Genomic DNA, 17,840 nt, shown 5'->3' on the forward strand with positions numbered 1-17,840 from the left:
TTGAATGTATGCACTTAATGCTATAGATTTCTCCCTAATCATTACTTTTACTATATTCTACAGACTTTCATAAGTTGGTTTTACGTATTTGTTTAGTGTCATCTGTTTTTAAATTTATTTTGAGATAAATAATTCTGTAATTCATATATTATTCAGAAGTACACTGTTCAATGTTCAAATCTTTAAGAATTTTCCAGATATTTTCATGATTGACTTCGAGCTTAATCCTATTGTGTTCTGAGAAGATAATTTATGTGGCTTCTATTTTCTTGAATTTCTTAAGGTATAGTTTAGGAACAAAATATTGTCTCTTTTGGTGAGGGTCTCATGAGAGTATGAGAAGAACAGCTATTCTCCTTTGTTGGGTGCAGTATTCTATAAATGTTAATTACATCAAGTTGATGGATAGTGCTGCTCAAGTCAACTATAACCTTATTGACTTGTTTTTGGCCTGGCTGGTCTATTAATTACTAAAAGATAAACTGGAGTCTTCAACTATAAAAGCAAACTTGTCTATCTGCTCAGTAGAATCTGTTTTTGTCTCACATAGTTGAACACTATTGTTACATCTTCTGTGTTAAAGATCCCTACATCTTTTTGGAAAATGTGTCATTTTATCATTAAATAATATCACTCTTTATTCCTGGCAATTTTCCATGATGTGAAGTCTACTTCATTTATAATTAATATAGCTACTCACCTTTCTTTTGAAATATTCTTCTTCCAGATTGGATAAGCTCTGCTAAGTTCTTTCCTCCAGAAACAAACAAACAAAAAAGGTCGTTTTTAATATAGTGAAAGCACAGGGATTATTTTACAATTACTCTTTTCTTCTCTCTGCCATAGTTATGGGAGGATATTTTTCAGATCTTCATCATAAGAACCTGGTAGAGTCCCTGGAGGTAATATCCCTGAATATATCTCTCCTCTCCAAACTGCAGTCCATACTCATCCTCCAGCAATTTTTCAGTACTAAATTTTCCTTCCAGTTATGGTTCCAGCATCTTCTGCTGCAGGTAGGGAAGTATGAGCCATGACTCTTGAGTCATCTGTGTCTTCAGATGTCATGGCGATGGTTTTCCCTGAAACCTCAGTTTAATGGTAAGTACAAAAAAAGTAGGTGAATTTTAGTTTGTTCAACTTTTCTGTTGGTGTAAGGACTGAAATGACAGCTTCCAAACTCTATATTTTGTGGCTACAAATAGAAATCTATAATAACCTTTTAAATGTTTAATAATTCTGATAGCTTTGTCAATTCTGGGTTGGTTTTAATTAACTGAATCATCTTTTTATTTTGGGTTATATTTTTCCAATTCTTTGCATACTGATAGCATAAACATATATTTTGCCTCTGGAGGTGCTGAATATTTTTGTATCCATATAAATGTACATATACACATATATGTGTGTCTGTGTGTATTTTACATTTTCTTGTATCTGATATATACCTAAATTTTTTATAATCATTTGTTCTGTTCAAGTCTTGCTTTTAAGATTTTTGGGGATGTTCAAAAGCAGTATTGAATTAGGAACAGTTTTTGTTTCATTACAATGACAACATTTTTCTGATTATTCTATCTCATATTATTTGTATAATGAGATTTTACAGGCTGTCTGCAGAAAACAGCACTAAGGCACTATTTTTGAGTGTGCAGCACTGTTACCTATAACTCTTTTATAGTGTTTTTCCCATTCCCATGTAGTTTCTTCACACACATGCACTGGTAAGTAGCCAGCTCAACACTGAGTGTATCATTTGCAGATCACCAAAATTATCTTTCTGGAAGTTCTCTTCTGTTTGTTTGAAAAAATAAACCAAATGAACAAATCAAACTCTCTAGAGAAGTTAAATTTAGCAGAGTTTATTTTAGCAAAGAATGATTCATGAATCGAGGAGCACTCAGGACCAGGAAAGGTACAGACAGCTCCATCCAGCAACGTGGGCAGGTGGTATTCACAGAGAGTAAAAAAGCAAGTGGCAGACACAACAGTTTGATTGAATATAGCTCAACATCTGCCTTATTTGAGCATGGTGTGATGAAGCATTTGCCTTACATGAACATGATCTCGTAAGTGGACATCCTGTCATTCACCAAAACCCAGCTGCCATGATTGGTTGGGACTCAAACATTTGCTACAAGAATATACTCTTAGGTTGTAGTTTATTTCTTATTAAGTTAGGTTGTAGTTTGCTACGTGGAGAATCAAGATACTTGAGCAAATATAGGCCAAATTTAATTTAACAATTCGTGCCTTTTGGTCAGCCTTTTAATTCTGAAAGATTTGGCAAAACCTTGGGCATTGAAGCCATGCCCTGTTACCATGGTAATTGACCTGTTTGGACTTAGTATGGAATTCGCAATTCATGATGTCAAGCCAGTTGGATGATTCTTTTTATTCTCTTTGTATTTTCATTATTCTAACTGTGGTAAAACAATTTGATGCATAACAGATGGCTCTGTACAATCACTTAGGACTATTGAGGGAATGTGGCATGCCAGGGAGACTATCATAGGGAGACTATCATAGTGGCTTCCAGGAGGATGATTCAAAAAGACTGAAGCATGACTCCTTAACAGTAGACATCATAAATAGAACCAATCCGAACAAAAAATATCACAAGTACCCGGGAAAGTAACCTACTTGTTTACACCAAGTTGCTTGTTTGTTGATTTCTTGCAGTTGAGTTTTTACCATACCAGATGTATTTATCCAAGTGTATTTGTATACACTGCCATATGTTTAGCTGAAAGATAGTCCAAAGAAATTATGTTATCCAAAACAATAGTAGCAGGATTATTTAAAGAAGTTTTCTGGACAACTATAACCTTTGCAGTTAAGACAGATTTCTAACTATAACCTCATTTATATTTATGCCAAGCCAGAGAAGAGCTGTTTTTTGTTTTTGTTTTTGTTTTGAGATGGAGTGTCACTCTGTTGCCCAGACTGGAGTGCAGTGGCACAGTCTCTGCTCACTGCAACCTCTCCCTCCCATTTTCAAGCAATTCTCCTGCCTCACCATCCTGACTAGCTTGGATTACAGGCACCTGCCACCACACCTGGCTAATTTTTTTGTAATTTTAGTAGAGAGAGGGTTTCACCATGTTGGCCAAGTTGGTCTCAAACTCCTAACCTCATGATCCACTCACCTCGGCCTCCCAAAGCTCTGGGATTACAGGTGTGAGCCACCATGCCCGGCCCGAGAAGGAGCACTCTATGAAAAGATGTTCATTTGAAGGAATTTCAATTCTTTCAAATTACTTTTTATTCTATAATGCAAGTTAAGAAATGTAGGACAATATTCAGTGTCTAGTTGATTGTGGAGTGAGAGTAGTATCATTAGAATTCCTAATCTACATTGGATCCTTATTTTTCACTTATTGAAACATGGAACGTGTGAATGGTTAAATGATTATTATGCTGTTAAATCCTCCACAAATAAATATATATTTTGGAGGGATATAACAGACAGTTCTAACAGACAGTTCCCTATGGGGATAACTTGTGCATTAGGAGGCACCAGTAGGAAAGCACTAGTAATACTTATCTAAGGCACCATTATTGAATTATTGCAAGGTTGGTGGCTACCAATAATTAAAAGGTTGCAGTTACAAATGTCTACAAACTGTTGAATTTTCTTTTCTTTTTTTGGTATTCAATTTCTGGCCTAATTTAACAGCAAAGCCCTCAGTATAGTGTTTACCTACTGTTAGATTTAAATAAGGAGTCTGAATATGTAAATCTAAAAGGCTGACACTATAGAAAGCATAAAACATCACACTCGGAGTATCAGCAAAACACGTTACACAGTGAACCAAAGGACACCTAAGATCATGGAAGGATTTAGGTTTAACATGACATATCCAACATTCATTCAGTTAAGTTCTCTGTGGAAGCTATCAATGATAAAATTAATTTTCACATTATCTTTCCACGTATAGACAGAAGATAAACAGTAGGAAAAAAGAAAAATTTCATGGTGACTGGAGACAGACCCTCGGTCTGTGATCTTGGGATAGTTGTGCACTCTCAGGATGTTTTCTTCTGAGGAGGAGAAGCCTCCCAGGTCAGTTTCACCTTGATGTCTCCAATGTGTATATGGTCCCAAGAGTCTAGAGGGACTCTCTGAGTTAAGAGATGTGGATACAAGACTTGAGTCCCTGAAGTTTTGCTGCAGGGTAGAACTTGGTTCCTTTCAAGAGAGTTCAATGGCGGTCTTTCTCTGGTGTTGTTTCCAAGAGACCCAGTCTCCATGCTCTAGACTGTGAAAGGTCTGCCTGTCATCAGTTCATGTGTCATGAAGAGCTTCTTTTATCTGGAGAAAATATACTTGGCCTAGTGTATGAAAGCTTTGAAATATTGGTTCATGTCAGTTTATAAGGGCATGAGGTACATAAGCTTTTATCATGAGAAGAATAGGTAGTCCAGTAACTATTTTATTGGTCAATTTATGTTTTCCACTGGGAATGAATCAGATTACCGTCAATTAGGAATAACCTTGACCAAGGTAATGCAATTATGTTAGGTTTGCACGATGACATAGTGTTTGTAATACCTTATTTGACTATTTTATACCTTCTCCACTGAAACAATTATCTCTAATGCTGGAGATTTCTCCAGGAATATCCCATAAAGGAAACACATTTTTTAAAACAATATTTTAACTATCACTTTGAAAGTGTATTTTCTGCATGGGGAAGTTTTTATACTACCAAAAACATACACAGAAGAAGGCAACTGAATGAATCCATTTGTATTTTTTCAAATAGTTCAGCAGATGATGGAAACGTGTCACCTGAGGTTTTTGTTGCCTTACTAGAATTATGGACTCGACAAACCAAAGATTGATTATAAACAACTTCACAAATTTAAAATAGTCACAAAAACATATTTTTATTATTCATATTATTTTATCTACTCTTAAGGAGTTGGAATGCAGGGCATTTAATAATGGAAATGTTACATTTATGCCAAGACAGAGAAGGAGCATTTTTTTTTTGAGATGGAGTCTCGCTCTGTTGCCCAGGCTGGAGTCCTAAGTGTTAAGAACTCGAATAACCAGGCTACCATCTAGGCTTTCCATGAGCCCACACTTTACACTGAATTAAAGTCCCCTTAAACACTAGCTTTGTTTCTCCAATTCAGGTGCCTAGCAGTGTTTATTAAATAGATGATCATAGGTAATTTACTTGGATCAATCTTATGAAGTTCATTCAAATTGCACATCTTAATGATTTCAGTATTGGCTGAGTTAGCATGAAAATCTGTCAAAACATTTCCTTGGTGATCAATTAATTCTTGTTTTGCTTGGTGTTGGTTTAGCAGTTTTATGAAACCAGATTTTTCTGTTAGAGTTCTGAAAATGCTTACCCACGTCTAGTAGTATGATCGGATTTCTAAGAATTTCATATAAATTTTGAAACACCTATTAGTAATACCTCCATACAAATATAAAAATAAAGGTTTAACATTACTTACTATTTGACAATGCTTCTCACACAATTTGATATATAAAATAAGCTCAATTAGCTTAAGATACCTCTTTTTATAAGAATATACATCGTTAGGAGATGTTTCAAGGGCCCATCTGGAAAATCCCCAAATTAATTCAGGATTAAGAAAAAGACTTAACTTATAATTTGATTTGGGGAAGTTTGTAAAAAATATCAAGGATCTAAACACTTCATCAGAATAGAATCACCAGTCACTGTGAACTATGGTCATTCATTTCACCCCAGTGGTAATTTAGTGACTTCAAACAAGAAAAGTTACACAGTTGTAGAAAAATTGTAACATTTTTAACATTTAAGTCTCAGTTTTCTTAAATTATCATTCATCTACTAAAGACAAGATGAAGCACAGGAAATTATATTGGTAAAACATAAATCTTTTTTCCTTTGGCCAATTATCTAAAAAATAAAAACTTCACAAATTCCTATTAAGAAAAAACCAATATTAAAGAAAACTTTGTTCCTTTTAAGGGACTAAATTCTAGTTCTACATTATTGTACTTTACTTATCTATCTATCTATTTATTTATTTGTTATTTTTGAGACAGAGTTTCACTCTGTCGCACAGACTGGAGTGCAGTGGCATGATCTCAGCTCACTGCAACCTCTGCCTCCTGGGCTCCAGCGATTCTTGTGCCTCAGCCTCCCAAGTAGCTGGAATTACGAACATGCACCACTGCACTCAACTAATTTTTGTATTTTTAGTGGAGATAGGATTTCACCGTGTTGGCCAGGCTGGTCTCAGACTCCTGACTTCAAGAGATCCACCCGCCTCAGCCTCCAAAAGTGCTGGGATTACAGGCATGAGTCACCTCGCACGGTCTGCATTTTTGATATTAATGCTTAATTTGTAGAAAAAGTTATAACCAAGTATCTTCTAATCTTAAATAGCTTGATCAGATATAAAATTCCTTTTGCAGGATTCATCTTTCACAGATCTTTTTAGGTTTTCTTATCCATTCAGTTTTTGTTCTACACTTTTCCTCTTCTTATTTTTGAACAACCCATCATACTAATTTTGGACAAAACTTACTCTTCTCTATTAAAAGAAAATCTCCTTACCTTATAGCTTTTCCTTACCAAAATCACATCTTACCTCTCTTGTATACCTGCATATAGAATTGTTTCCTTTATTTTTTCATATATACATATATAGATGCTTAACTTTTAGCGACTTTATTTTCCAGTGAACTCTAGGAAGCAAGCAACTGCCTGTCACACCAGCAATGTGTAGCCTGGCGAATCTATGAATCATAACTTCTAGAAGCAGATGTTCTTCATAGTACAATTTGCCAATATGTCACAGTTCGCTAACTGTTCCAAACACCTCTAGTGTCTCTGTAATAAGAAACTGTAAAAGACGCAACATTTTATGTCTATACTCCTAATTTTTGTCTGTTTGTTTCTTAGGACTAAGGATCAAATTGTTGTTTGTAATAATTTCCCTCAACCTCAATTTTCCATTGTTGATAAGACGGATGATAAGAATATTAAGACTTTGTGCCATAAGAGGAAGATTTTTACATTGGAATTTTATCTTACATTTTTGTAACTCAACAATTGTGCTTGAGTTCTCATGAAGATGAAATATTAAAAATATATATCATACATAGAGACATATATAGATATATAGACAGGAACAGATCTTACAGCTGCCATTGTGAAACTTTAGCCATGTTCCAGGTACAATAATACAAAGCTCACTAATTTACTAAACAATAGTTGAATTCATTTTTTTTTCCAGCAGAGTTTTGGGAAATATCAAGGACCATGACAACATAAAAGAGATGAGCAGAGCTGTCAGAATGTAAAGTCAGCAAGGGCTTCAGAAAGGGAGTCTCAGCTGACAGTTTCCCATGGGGGATGTAGAGTCAAAGAGAAAAGCACAGAGGACTAACTGTTACAACTATTTTTTCAGAAAATGGTTCAAGTGTCAATCAGACAGGCTTAGTCACAGTGACCTTTCAGACTTGATTTGAAACCTTCACCACAGAAATATTTTTTTTTTCTCTGAGAGAACTGCTGATTATTTTCTCAGGAGTGAAGCCACTGGGGGCTACCTCTAGTGGAGATAATCCAAACTAAACAAAGTGGGCCCATCAGATGACTGGTGTAAAATGGACAATTTCTTCTCCAATGGTTTGGCTGTTTACAATTAAGGCAGAGATCTCAGGGCACAGGGGTCTTTAGTTTGGGATCCCTCTGTTTGGGTTTGCATGTGGTCCCCATAACTGAAAGACATGCACCTGTTTGCCTTTTATAAAAAGTGTATCCACTGTAACCACTGTAACTTTGAGTTACTTTTACTAAGATTCACCCATTTCTCCAGAAAAACACAAGTTCTGGGTCCATAGTTCCTCTACATAAAACTGGCAAGAGTTCCATACTCCTAAGATACAAATGAATCCATGATTCCCTGCCTTCTAGTAACCATGCCTACCTACCTAACCTAGTCCAGTGTCTGACCCAGTCAAATACCAGAGACCTCCTTATACTACTCAGTCTTATTATTATCACAACGTCCAAATCAAGTACAGATAAAAGATATTCAAATAAACTCAGACAGCTAAACACATAACTTTGTGGATCCAGAATCAGAGAGAGAACTAACCATTGATTCCAGCTGCTGCAAGAGATGAACGGGCAAAATGGGCCAGTGGTATCTTCCATCGGTCACCTACTGTTGCTGGGGGTCAAGGGAGATTTACTTTGGATGAAACTTCTGATGCCAAAATTTTAAAAGAATAACTTCAGATAAATTAAACTTGGCAGGATTTATTTGAGCAAAGAGTAAGTCATGCATCAGGCAGCATTCATATCCAGGAGTGGTTCACAGAGCTCCACCCAGCAACATGGGCAGGCAGTATTTTTAGACTGATAAAAAAGGTAGTGACAGACAGAAACAGATTCATGGGTCACAACATGGCATGTGCCCAATTTGGGCCTAGTATAATCACTTGGCAGCCTATGATTGGCTGAAACTCAGCTACTAGTTATAAAAACATATATTTTTAGATTAGACTGTAGTTCTCTAGGGATGGACTCAAGATACAAAGGCTTTAAGCTAAACTTAATTTAACTTAACCCTTCTCTCCAAGACTATCAGGAAAATTCCAGCAATCTTGGTTTTCCTGGATTTTCAGGTTCATCTGCTCAACACAGGGAGACTATCAGGCTTCTCCTTGGTGCCCCCTACCTGTGTTGTGGTCTGAAAACTCCCTTGAGGCAGACATGCAGTCAAACTTAGTGCTCAGCTTGCTTGTTTCCCAACTCTCAGGAATCGTCAGTTTGTGTGTGTGAGTTTTCCTCGTCACCCAGGCTGGAGTGCAATGGTGTGATCTTGGCTCACTGCAACCTCTGTCTCTCAGATTCAAATGGTTCTCCTGCCTCAGCCTCCTGAGTAGTTAGGATTGCAGATGCACACCACGACATCCCACTAACTTCTGTATTTTTTAGCAGAGATGTGGTTTCGCCATGTTGGCCAGGCTGGTCTTGAACTCCTGGCCTCAGGTGATCTGCCCACCTCGGCCTCCCAAAGTGCTGGGATTACAGGCATGAGCCACCGTGCCTGGCCTTTCTTGTCTTTTTATAACTGGTTTATTTCATTGAGAGGAACGTCTTAAAAGTTCATCCATGTTGTTCTATGTATCAGAATTTCCTTCCTCCTTAAGGCTGAATAATATTCCATTGTACGTAATTAGCACATTTTGCTTGTGTGTTCATAGACACTAGGGTGGCTTCCACCTTTGGCTACTGTGAATAATATTACTGTGAACATGGGTGTACAGATATCTGTCCAAGTCCCTGCTAGGAGGATTTGCCCCAGAATAATAGCTTCTTGAAATTTAATGTTCATGTGAATCACCAAGAGATGCTATTCCCATTAAACTACCATTGACATTCTTCACAGAATTAGACAAAACTATTTTAACATTTATATAGAACCAAAAAAGAGTCTGTATAGCCAAGATAATCTTAAGCAAAAAGAACAAAGCTGGAGGTATCACGCTACCCAACTTCAAACTACACTACAAGGCTACAGTAAGGGATCGCCATTTTTGTTTCTTGTCCAATGTCTTCAAAACCACTTTTGTGTATTTTGTCTATTTATTGTTTTTTAGGAGAGGGTAAATCCAGTCTTTGTTACTCCATCTCAGGTAGAATCGTAAGTCGCCATGTACATAAAATTTGATCTAATTTATGATGTCACATAAAAGTCTCCTTTACTTGTAACTTAAGAATAAATAATAAGGGAGAAGAAATGTTTTAATGTTCTGTTCCAGATTCTTAACTTTTGGAAAAGTGGTGCTCAAAAAAAAAATCTTAAGAGTGAATTCAGTGTGTGAATTTGGGGACAATTTACTTAGCAATGTTCTAATACATCTCTTTAAGGCCGTCATATGAAATAATCAATTTAATGCCCACTAACTTGAGAGGGAGGAGACTATCTTTATCGCTTACTCTATGGTTGGGCAGAATGAGAGAGAGTGTGTGCAATGGGTACTTGCACAGAGAAGGTGACAGAGTAAGAGAAAGAATGAGACACAGAATGGTGGGGGGGGGGGTGCGGGGAGAGAGAGAGAGAGAGAGAAACAGAGAGAGAGAGAGAGAGAGAGAGAAACAGAGAGAGAGAAACAGAGAGAGAGAAAGAGAGAGAGAGAGAGAGAAACAGAGAGAGAGAAACAGAGAGAGAGAGAAACAGAGAGAGAGAAACAGAGAGAGAGAGAGAAACAGAGAGAGAGAAACAGAGAGAGAGAGAGAGAGAGAAACAGAGAGAGAGAAACAGAGAGAGAGAGAGAAACAGAGAGAGAGAAACAGAGAGAGAGAGAGAAACAGAGAGAGAGAAACAGAGAGAGAGAAACAGAGAGAGAGAAACATAGAGAGAGAAAGAGAGAGAGAGAAACAGAGAGAGAGAGAAACATAGAGAAAGAGAGAGAGAGAGAGAGAGAGAGACATCAGTGAACCTGGGTTGCCAGCCGTGGTCACAACCACGTTTCCAAGGATGGCAGCTGCTCAGTGTCATTTTTCTTTAACCTTTTCTTCTCACAATCACCTGGTTCATAAAACCTTTACATAAAGTAGTACCCAAATGTTATATTTTCTTCTTCATGAATCTCATCTTTATGTTTTACCTGCAGTCACAGATACTTTGTGCTGTGGCTTGAACTGTGGCCCTACAAAATTCTTATGTCGAAGCTTCAACGTTTGGCATAATGGTACTTAAAGGTGGGGCCTTTGGGAGGTAATCAAGGTTAGATGAGGTCACGAGGCTGAGGTCCTCCTGATGGGATCAGTCCCCTTATAAAAACAAGCACCACAGATTTCTCTTTTCTCATACTCCATACACAGAGAAAAGGCCAAGTGAGGACCCAGCAAGGAGGCAGCTGCCTGCAAGCCAGGAAGAGGCCCCTCCCCAGGAATGGCCCATCCTGGCACTCTGATGCCAGACTTCCAGCCTCCACAATGGGAGAGAATAAATGTCTCTGTCTCCCAGTCTACTGTATTAATATTTGGGTTATGGCAGCCTGAGCAGACTGATACGCTCTATTTTTACAACTTCTATATATTGTCCTTCCACCATCAGTGAATCTAGCCTGTCCCGCAAGTAATTTTGTTCTTTTAGATGATGCACTGCTGTGCCTTGTGAGAAAGGAGCATGAGGAATGGTGCCCTTCTGCAGTCCTGAGATCAACCCCATGTGGTGTTCTCTGGACAGAGCCCTTCATTGGATGTATTAGTGGGAAGGCAGGCACTTTCTTACGCTTGTCTCCAGAAAGAGGTTGGATGCCCCAGGTTGGATGAAATAGTCACTTTTCAATCTCATACCCAGTGGCACAAACAGTTTTGGAAAATGAAGTGTGCATGGACAGACAGGAGACTGAACCCTCCACACTGCAATGAATCTCCTCTGTGGATAGGGGAAAACTGGAAACCACAGATCTTCACTGCCTCATCATCTCCTTCCTCTACCACTTTCAACACCCAGGAGCTTGGACTTGCCTTCAACTGACTCTGACATGTAAATGATTTCTCCTTTTCCTCCTGCGCACTCTTTCTTTTCACAGAATGTCCATATTTTTCTCTGCTCCAGCTAGTTACTATCCAAGACTCCTCTCCCATGTGTCAGATTCAATGTGTTTCAAAAATGTGCAGTTACGATATTTTAGCTTTCAGGCTATAAACTCTTCAAAATCCTCATAAACAAATGCTGTCTCTAAAAATGTCATTGAATATTGATTCATTTACTTGATAGAGAAAACTTCCATGTCTACATACAAATTTTGAAAAATATATATTTTTTTACATCGAAGCCTAATGTCACCAAAAAAAATAAATAAGCAAACATCTCAGCTGTCTGGGGGAAGAGTGCAGGAGTAAACCATCTCCCCAATTCCCAGTCTTGGAGTAGCTGCTGGTTGCGGGCAGAAGCCCTGGGCTGCCTCTTTGCAATGAACGTGGCATTAGAGGCACAGGGGCCATGCAGTGTCCCTGTGTGTGAGTGGGAGTGGGTTTGAGAGAGAAGAGTTATTAGAGGAATTCCACTGCAAACAAAGCACACATTAATAACTACATAAATTACTCAATTAAAGGTCTTCAAATACATTTGGTGAAAAATTTGATCAGCTTGGTGGTAGGAGCATGAACATTTTTGATTTTCTGTTTGTCTGTTTATATCGTTCTTTCCCTAATACAGTTTTTGGCAGTGTGATAAAGCTTCTGTTGTGTTTCTACTGAGGTACACACATGACTGAAACATGCTCCCTGCCATGCTGGCATTACCATGTGCAAATGACAGAGGCCAAAACCAATGCCCAGGTGAGATGTAAGATCAGACCAGAGTTTCTGTGTGCAATGGTGATGGTGATCGCTCCTGAAACGGAAAAATCTTTAAATTGAATTGTATTTAAAGGTTTATTGAGTTTCCAGATCTTTTTTTTTTAAATGAAGCAAGTAAGTGAACACTCACAGGATTTTTCTTGAAACTGTACAGTAGAAGATTGGAAGTGAGGATACTTTCCATGCAGCTCAAGATACTCCCCAGACCTTCTATGCCCAGAGAGGCTGGAGGCACTGCATGGAAGGACCAATACTTCCAGGCCCTTGCTGGAAAGCTGCTGCAGGGTACACGGAGCCCTCAAAGGATTTTAAACAAGGCATTAGCATGCTGATCAAGTCTTGTTGGCATCTCCAACTTGGGTTTTGAATATTAGGTACAGTGGAGAAGCAGTGTTTTAGTGTTAGATTTTGATATGGTTTGGCTGTGTCCCCACCTAAATCTCATCTTGATTTGTAGCTCTCATAATTTCCATGTGTCATGGGAAAGTCCCAGTGGGAGGTAATTGAATTATGGGGGCAGATTTTTTCCCATGCTATTCTCATGATCGTGAATAAGTCTCAAGAGATCTGATGATTTTATAAAGGGCCATTCTCCTGCACATGCTCTCCTGCCTGCTGCCATAGAAAACGTACCTTTGCTCTTCCTTCACCTTCTGCCATGATTGTGAGGCCTCCCCAGTCATGTGGAACTGTGAGTTCATTAAACCTCTTTTTCTTTATAAATTACCCAGTACCGGGTATTTCTTCATAGCGTATGAAAATGGACGAATACAACTTTCAACAGTGTAGTATTTGCTTTCTTCTCGTTCTCACCCAGCTCTGGGGTGGTCGGTGCACCTTTTCTGCTTGCAGGTGCTGATGTTCTTCCTGGATTTCCATTCCGCAAGTGACTTCATGACCTGAAGATTCCACATGCTCCAGATTCCCATTGAGCACCTTGACAAGTAACTCTCTTCATTTAGCGATTCAGTTCTTTATCTATTAATTTTTCGATTGTAGGAAAAGAAAGCAATGACTTTGCTCCCTATGACGTAGCCTGTGGGCACATTCATAATGGATCAAAAAAGCAGATGGTTGTTTTATATCTGACCCAGGTGCCTGTGCTCATCTGCAGCACCTGAACTGCTAACTGCGTGTGCAAATGCGCAAATCAAGACTAAGCACAAACTTATGATTGTCTGAACGCCCAAGAAAAAGTTTAATTTTAAAAAACAAGTGTTGAAAATATCAACTTTTCATACAACAAGTTATTTTTATTCAATTCTTTCAATTAAACGCATCAAAACAAATAATCAGATTCTTCCACAGGAAAAATAGCAAAGACGCTGTGATTTACAATGGTTCTAAAATGTTTTAATGCTGAGAAAAAATAAAATAGAATAAACACATTGTGGGGAAATAGGCAAATATGAAGAATTCACAAACTCAATACTTAAAATTTTTCATACTCAAGAATGTGTGACATCCCAGTTTGACTGCCAAATTTAGATGTCAATGGTGAAAAGAAAGGTTCTGTTTTATGAACTGAGGAAATTTCCGTGTTGGTAAATGAAGTCACCATGCAAAGTTTATAATTTGCTTTCATTGGAGATTCAAACAGAGATGTGTTCTGTGAGTTCCATCATTCTTAAAATAATTTGTTCCCATTTTTAATGTTGTTTCTTCTCTTTCGTCTTTTTCAGCATAGCAAAAATTGATTAGAAAACAGACCTGGCTTCTACAGCTGAAGCCTTCTCTTTTTCCAAGACCAAAACGCAGTGAATGAACAGCATCACAATCCCTGAGCCCTGGAACACATTTTTTCCCCTTTGCTTCCAGAAGAAAAATATTTAGAGGCTGACCTTTGGGAAACTTTCTCTTAGCAGGCATCATTTTATCCTCTTGCTGAGCTACCTCACTTTGAGCATAAACCTCATTTCTCTACCCTGTCCTTTCCATTGCGAAAAGTCTCCACAAAGTACTTCAAAAAACATGTTTCAGCCCAAGTCTTATGAGTAACCCACAACCTCATATCTGTTATGTGTAGCCAGGATAGTCACATAACTTATCAAAACAGGATATTTCTGAGAGTGAACAATGATGATATTAATAATTTCGCCAGCACAACAGGTGCAATCCAGAATTTAGAATCATCCCAGTTCTGACCAGATTGGAAGTTCTGGAAAGACTTTATCCATCAAGCCCCTGAGCATATAATCATTTATGCTTCCTTAACACAATGCAAATGCTTAATATTTGTTTATTATCAAGATGACCTGCACAATAAGAACCCAAGCCAAGCCAGATAGTGTAGAACTGGCCTGTTCAGCTGGCAGTACTAACAAACAGCACCTGCAAGAACGGGTTAGTACCAAATAGCAAATGGATCATACAAATTTAATTCTTTCCTTGATTCCAGAGTAATTTCCCCATCAGCAGCAGAAGGTGTAGAAGAAAAACCTCTCGCTCAACAGTTCATGCTCCTCTTGTCTTGGTATTGATATTAATGCCAACAAAATTAGTAATTTGACAATTAGTTTCCCACTTACCTGAGAAGACATGAAAGGGAGAAAGAAAGTATTTTAACTAGATTATAATGTGGCTCTGACAAGTCAGGATCCTGTCATGTTATAGCCTTCCAACTTTAACATTTTCATGTCTGCTTGGCAGGTTATTAAAATAAATGAGGGTGCATTGGGCTGCTGCTGTGCATTTCCCTAATGGGAGTTGAGGAATTTGCAAGCCACCAATGTAAATTGACCGATCTCAGAGACTGAAAGGATTTAGCTAAAATGGACAATTAGGATCATTTCTGCACAGCTGAGTGAAATATTCCTTGTTATTTTAATAATTCAGGCCCAGAGTAATTTTCGGAGGCTGAGTTTGTCAAGATAATGTGCCTTGTGCTTGTCTGCTTGTCATTTTTAACTCAGTCTCACATGTTACAGGTGCAGTCTAGCTTACAAAACAGGAAAATCATTCACTGGAGAATTTGCATATGGAATACAGATACATTGCATGGAGAGAAGGCTGACCTGGAAACTGAAAGGCAGCTGTGGTGTGAATGCCTCATGACGGTGAAAGTCAGGATGGTGGATGGTGCTGCATTGCTTTGTTGATGCCGTTATGAACATTATTGGGCAATATGCATATGCAAGTGTGGACTACATTCGGCGCATTTACCTTGTGTAACCTGCACAGGTTCAGTAAAGAGATTTGTTAACACCGTGGTATTCCCCCATGGTAGACCCAAATGCTCGCTTTTAGCTCAGCTTTATCACAGAGACTGGTGGAATAATATCTTTAGCTTTTAGTAGCAAGACACACTGAGGAAATGATACATGAGTTGGAGATAGAGTAATTCTGGAACAGGAGAGGTCATCAGTGCATTTCTGCAAGTAGAAGCTTGTTTGGTCAGATAATGTGGTCTCAACAGATTAAAACATCACTTTTTATTAAATTGATTGGTATAAAACTAGAATTGATCCATTCTGTTCATTCCATGTATTAGACGGGAACAGCCACATTAATTTGAAATCAAGAAATTATTAAAATAAAATTCTCACTGAAGGTCCCACTTCTGACAGCCCTTTTCTTGGGTCCTATGTGCAGTATCTCTTTTAGGTGCTTACTGGGAATTGAATGACCTTTGAAGGGTATTCAGACTGTCATCTTTCCAGGAACTCCACTGGAACAATTCTGTTTCTATCTCGTTTACTTTTTATATTTCCATAAAATAATTTAGTGGAAGATGTAATTTATACTAAATATATCATCATCAACAACACAAATATTGAAAACATTGTTATAGGAAAGAGATTTTGTAATGTAAATTAACCTAAGATTGAAAAGACAGCCAGGATTATTAGCTAAATTTTATTTAGTATGAACTGCTTTATCACAGTAATATGTCTCTACATCTACCTAAATAAATTTATTTTAAAATTAGGTGCATGGAGATATAATCTCACACAACACGCTGTAAGGTGAAGAGGTCTAAAATGAGTGGGACACTCCAAATAGATTACTTAAGGATTGCCCAAAACATTAAGTTTTAATGTTATTATGACGTCAGTAGTCTTTTGTCCTTAAACTCTTACGGAAAATGGCTTCATACAACAGAGAGCCCATAGGTTACTTTTTCCCTAACTGGAGTCTCCTTCTAGCCTGGAGTAATTTTGAAGTCTCTGGTTGTATTTTATTGTGTCATGCAGTATCAGGGCCTTCTGTGTTGAAATGGTGAGTCATATGTCTCCGAACGAAAGAAGAACTTTCCACTTGGGGCACAACACCCCCTCACAGGTCAGCTGAGAAGCTCAGGCTGGTAGAGAAGCCATATTTCAAAACAGTGGCTCTTCAAAGTTACCCCTAATATGGCTTTTCCAACCAAGTGAGTAACATGTGGGAAAAGGGAATTTTTCTTTGGACTTCTGGGCCAATGATGGCTGAATTACACAAGCTGAACCATGAACAAACAAACAAGCATGCAAAGCCAACCCAGAGCATCCTCAGCCTGATGTAGCTCCAACGTTTCAGTCTATGCAGGGCGAGCTCTGCAACCTCCTAGACTCTAATCGCTGCTTTATTTCCTGCAACCCAGTGAGTGTTATTGGGCAGTATGTATACGCAAGTGCAGGCAACATCTTGGTACAAGACCTGCCAACTTCTGCATACGTCAGGGCAATGGCAATCACTTGCTGAATGTGCTGAACAAAAGCAAGATGTGCTTCTCATGTAGAACCCAGGCAAGTTGAACAGATGCCCTGACCAATCTCTTTCAAGCAGTGGCTTAGAGATCATGATTCCTTCCGTTGTGCATCTCTGTCATCTCGGACGGTATCTCTTCCAGCCTGTGAGCAGAGGCAGAGGGTGAGCCGAGAATCTCATGTGCTGTTAGAGGCCGGGCTCCAAAATTGCAGAAACCACCACTACTGACAACACAGTGACAAGAGCTGTCCCAGGCACCCAATTTGCCTGAAAGTGAGTCAGGGAAGGAAAGCAGCCCCCAGGTCTAGGAGGCCAGTGAGCATTTAGGTGACCTCTGTCACATAAACCAACAAACTGGACAACGGTGGCATTTCAGTACCTGACACAAGTCAGTAGCAGTGAAATGCTGAGTAGACAAATACACAGAGGCTTTAAAGGGCACATGATACATATTTACCATCAACAGATGGTCCAAAAATAAGCACTTCCATGGAAAATGTGCAGGCAGCATCATCTTAAAAATAGCATATTTAAGAAATGACTTTGGAATTTTAGGAGCTTACTCAGATGGATCTTTTCAGTTGTTTTCTCACTAGCCAAATGACCACATCTGTCCTTTCTGCTGATCTTATGGTTCCGTATTTTTCCACTTCCTTGTTCTCTAGTGAGAGGGGACTTGGCACATCAGCTTCCCCATATATATCATTCCTTTGGATCACCCACAGCTCCTAGCATTAGTGCAATTGCTGTTCAATACTAGAGTACATTAAATTAATGTATTAGACTCCAGTAGATTATCAATAAGTG

The sequence above is a fragment of the Macaca mulatta genome, chromosome 6, assembly GCF_049350105.2.
Source record: "Macaca mulatta isolate MMU2019108-1 chromosome 6, T2T-MMU8v2.0, whole genome shotgun sequence".
Classification (NCBI taxonomy): domain Eukaryota; kingdom Metazoa; phylum Chordata; class Mammalia; order Primates; family Cercopithecidae; genus Macaca; species Macaca mulatta.